Consider the following 5,446-nt stretch of genomic DNA (forward strand, 5'->3'; position numbering starts at 1 on the left):
GTTTCAAGAGGATTTAGTATTCTTATTTATAACCATTATTTCGTTGTAAATTATATATAATAGAATGAGAAATATAGAGGAAGTGCTTTCATAAAATGACTCCTTTGCAACTCTATGTTAAATATTAAGTTTTAATTTTAAAATAACTTTGAACCAAAGGTTAATATCGGTATAAATTAGTTCATATTTACCTTTCTTATTTGGAATGTTCCTGATTTTTCTCACTATTAAGGGTTTATTTATTTAAATTACTGTAGATGAAATCATTTGTTTCATCAAAGAGTGTCAAGCCATGTTTAAAATATTCTGTTCCTTCTAAACATAAGTTGCTCTTTAAATAAAAGTAGTTATCTTTACCCCAGGGATGTCTTCCACCTGACACATTTAAATTTCTAACTAAAAACAGCTCTTTGCCACTCTTTGTTTTGGTATATATGTTATTTTTTACCGATAGCTCTCACTCTACCCAGAATACATTTCCCTCAGCCTCTGTGTGGACAGCACCTTTTATTTCTTAGACATGTACAGGATGCTGAGCAATACTATTTGAGACAATCTAAAATTGACACAATCCAATTCTTACGTTATCTATTATGAATGCTCCATATGGAGCCTCTGTTCCTATCACGCTGAGCTCTTGAGTGTGTTTTTCCTATACTCTCCGCTATAACACGTCCCTTGATCCCAATTAGAGGATGGCCTGTGTAATAAATATTCTGATGATGAATATTTTTATGTAGAAAACTAATGTGTTTTTGGTTTCTTCATGACCACTTGAGATTTAGCGCTTGAATGTATGAAACATAGTTCAAAAAATTTAAAAAATTACCCAAAATTAATTGAAATAAGGGGAAAATTTTCCATTCTTTTACAGCATATCATCATCTTTTTCTAATTTTATTTTACATCTTTAAGGTGTGAATACCTTCAAATTTCACTTACAATAAAGTAAAATGAGAATCTGGAATAAGTCTTGCTGAGATAATGAGAAAGTTGCCAAGCAAACAGCCTGTGCATTCTAGACTTCAATTCTGGGAAAGACAATTTTTTTCAACACTTAGATTGTTTAAGAATTTTGGCTTAGAACTAGATTCTCATGATAAAAATAGGATACTGCTTCCTATTATTAAGTAAATAGTGGCTTCTAAGGGTTTATGATAATGAAAAGAAAATACTTACAAGAGACGGAGCTCATATAGTACTATCATAACAGAGAGTGATTCAGAAAGTTAATTACGATACATCAGAAGCCATGTGCCAGAAACAATGGAAAGCCAGTGAGCGGCAGTGGTGACAGTAGCTTCACAGGGAACCAGATGTGACAGAGCACAGCAAAGGAGTGACAGGCCAGCTGGGTCTGAGCTCAGATGGATTCACATCCAAGAAGAACCTATTATGAAAAGGAGCTCTAAAACCTCATAATTTTCACAGTGTAGAATTATGCACGGATAAGGAGATATTCTGATGACATAAAATAGAAATTCCAGCAAAGGGCTCAAATACAAATGACAGTTTGTCATTTAATAAAGATAGCCTACCAAATTGGTGAAATATGTCCTTTTAATCTAAATAAATTCACTCATTAATTAAATAAAATGATGTCCAGTGCTAAAGAAAACTAACTTACAATTATACAAATTCAACTTTTGCTGATTAAATTATCAATTTATAGTATGAAATACATAAGATTTGTGCATTTTTTCTCAAGCAGAAAACTAAGGAGAAAGAGGAAATGGTTAATCTGTGCTGTCATAAAATTATCTATACTACTCTTCTTTCTTTTAAGTGTTTAAGTACTTAATAATCTAGGGAAATAATAATTTAATGATCTAAAAGTTCTATTTTAAATTCAAGTAACAATCATCTAGAAAAATCCAAATGATTAACAGAACCTGTAACAATATTCTAAATCAGCTAGATATTAGTCACTATTAACCTCTCTACCTAAGCTTCAGCTATGTTTGTACAGTTAATATAAATTAGCTACGTAAACTCTGAAATTTATTCTAAAACCAATATTGAACTAAAAACTCACTTTCATTATTTTACATCTTTAACTTTACAAAATATTTATTTTTCTTTTAATAGATGTTCTTTGGAGTCCCTAAAGGTTATAATTTTATCAACAACAGAAAAATGAGGTAAACAGATAAATATTTAACAGAAAAGGCAGGGAAATAATCCTTTAAACATATACGAAGATTTTCTACTTGATCATGAAAAATGAATGAAATTTAAACTGTACAGAGGTTTACTTTTATAACAATCTAACATTTTCTATGCAGTTTCATGGGAAACTATGTTTTATACACAGATTATGAGAGAGTAAATGGCACAAGCCCTGTGGAGAGGAAACGAGAACTGAGCAATATCACAGTTATATTTATTCTTTGAAACAAGGAATCATGCACACATATGAATTTATGCAGTTTTTCATTTGGGGGCATTGTTTGCATTTGCAAAAACTTATAAGCCAACCAAATGTGAATGATCAGGTGGGTTGTCCCTCTGTGACTTAATAAACCTTAATTTTGATATCGTCATCTATTCTTTTTTCTTCCTCAGTTATATGATGACTCAAAAATAGGAGTTTTATAATTTATCCAAATTTGTGTATTGGTTTCAGCAGGAAGATTGACTTGCTGTGACCCAGTACTTCATAAGCAGAAGTGGAAATTATTTCTTACTTTGTTGTAAATGTTGGAAATTATATGCAGCTTGTTTTTAAATTTCTCCATTCATAAAAGTTTTCATGCATTTATCTACAGCAGCTTGGTAGTATCACTCAAGTTGGATCATGTTTTTTTTGTTGTTGTTGACTTTGTTTGTTTTGAGGAAAAAGCAATTGATTTGACTGATTTGGTTTCAGCCTAAAACAGAATCATGACATTAAAAAAATAAAGAACATTAGGTTTTTGTTTTCATTATAAGCATGAAATATTCATTAAAGAAAATTTAGACAACAGAGAAAACTAAGCTACAAAATTCTGTCTCATGAGTGAACATTTTGATGTATTCCTTTCTGTATTTTCTAAATATAGTTTTTTTAATTTAAATTCTATGCCCTAAAGAAAAGTCTATGAATTGTGAACTATGCAAATCATTATATAGCAAGCATCCCTGTAACCAACGCTCAAATCAGCTGTAGAATAGGAAGGAGGGCGCAGATGCCCCATTCATTCCTCTTCCCAGTAAGAGTCATTTAATCAGCAGGCATTCCTAACTACTGTCTTTTCACCTTATCTAAAGGACACGTACCATATGTTTATGGCTTGTTTTGCTCAACAATATGCTTCATTCATGTTGTATGTACTTGTGTTTTGTTCATTTTGATCACTCTCTTCCTTTACAGTAAATTACCACAATCATTTAACATTCTAATAAGATAAATCTTTGCTATTATGAATGATTCTAGGTGAATATTCTTGGATGTGTCCCTTGGCAGACACATGCATGTAGTTCTGTTGGACATATACCTAGGAGTAAAATTCTCTAGATGAGTGTAGTCTGTTTTCTAAAAGGGGACACAATTTTCATATCAGCATGCAATGAGAGTGACCATGCTTCTACAATTTTCATATACTTTCCATGGTCAGCTTTTTTTTAACTTTTCATTTTTCTGATATGTGTATCACGGGTCTCATTTGGTTACTCTTTCAATGTTTACTGCTTAGTAATGAGTTATTTGTTTGTCGTTGTTTTCTGGCCATTTGGATTATTCTTTTTTTAAAATCCCTGTATGCGTTTCTTGTCAATTTTTCTTCTAAGTTTTCCGTGTTTTTTATTCAGAGCACATATTAAAATATGATGTGAATAAATAAATTATGTTGAAAATTTTTACTCTGAATGGCTTCTTTGGGGATGAGCACATCCTAATCAACGCAATTCAACTTAGCAATGTTTCCTACTATGCCCAATAATTTATATATATTTTTTCATTTCTAGGCCATGAAGATAATACATATTATCCTTTAAATCTTGCTTATACAATATTTCATATTTAGGTTTACGAAGTACTTGGAATTGCATTTTTAAGTGATGTGAAGAGTCAAGTTGTCTTTTCTAAACTTTTCTGTGCTTGTATATTTCTTATTAAATTTATAGAACTTATGAAAAATCATATTTTTCTACAATATTCTGCCATAGTCTTTTTACATATTCTAGTATGTACACAAGCTAGGTATGTGTTGCGTTCTGTGTTATGTATCACTGGTCATTTTATGAATTGTTGAATTATATCTCACTGTCTGAATTCTGCAGTATCACAGTCATAGTGTCCAATAGACTGAGGCCCTTTCACTTCATCCTCAAGACTGCATTGGCCCTTATTGGCTGCCGTCACTTCCACAACAGTTTTAGAATCAGCCTCTTCAGTTACAAATACACATACATCCCTCCCTCACAAACACATGGGATTTTACTCTATTTCATTGAATTTGTGGTTCATGTTGGGGAAAATTGATATCTTTTCTTTCTTTTTTTTCTCATCTTTCTTTTTTTTTTCAATTTTTATTTTTTTCGGATGTACATCATATTTCAAATTTTGTATACATTACATCATGTTCACCACCCAAACACTAATTATAGTGCATCCCCTCACATGTGACCCTAATCACCCCTTTTGCACTCCACCCACCCCCTTTCCCCAAAGGTAACCACCAGTCCAATCTCCAATGCTATGTGTTGTTTTTTTTTTGTCGTTTTAATCTTCTACTTATGAGTGAGATCATATGGTATTTGACTTTCTCCCTCTGACTAATTTCACTCAGCATAATACCCTCAAGGTCCATCCATGTTGTCACACATGGCCGGATTTTGTCATTTCTTATGGCTGAGTAGTAGTCCATCGTGTATAAATACCACATCTTCTTTATCCCTTCGTCCCTTGATGGGCACCTAGGTTGCTTCCTTGTCTTGGCTATTGTGTATAATGCCGCAATGAACATAGGGGTGCAAGTATCTTTATGCCTTTGTGTTTTCAAGTTCTTTGGATAAATACCCAGCAGTGGAATATCTGGATCATATGGTAGATCTATCTTTCATTTTCTGAGGATACTCCACACTGCTTTCCATAATGGCTGCACCAGTTTGCACTCCCACCAGCAGTGAACAAGGGTTCCCTTCTCTCAACACCCTCTCCAAGATTTGTCCTTTCCTGTCTTGTTAATTATAGTCATTCTGACCAGAGTGAGGTGATACCTCATTGTAGTTTTGATTTGCATTTCCCTGATAGCTAATGATGTTGAGCATCTTTTCATATGCCTGTTGGCCATCTGTATATCTTCTTTGGAAAAAGATCTTTTGCACATTTTCTAATTGGATTGTGGGTTTTTTTGTTGATAAGATGTATGAGTTCTTTGTATATTTTGGATATTGACCCCTTATCTGATATATGGTTTGCAAATATCTTCTCCCAATTGTTACGTTGTCTTTTCGTTTTGTTGAT

This window comes from Equus asinus, chromosome 17 (genome assembly GCF_041296235.1).
Source record: "Equus asinus isolate D_3611 breed Donkey chromosome 17, EquAss-T2T_v2, whole genome shotgun sequence".
In the NCBI taxonomy this organism is placed as follows: domain Eukaryota; kingdom Metazoa; phylum Chordata; class Mammalia; order Perissodactyla; family Equidae; genus Equus; species Equus asinus.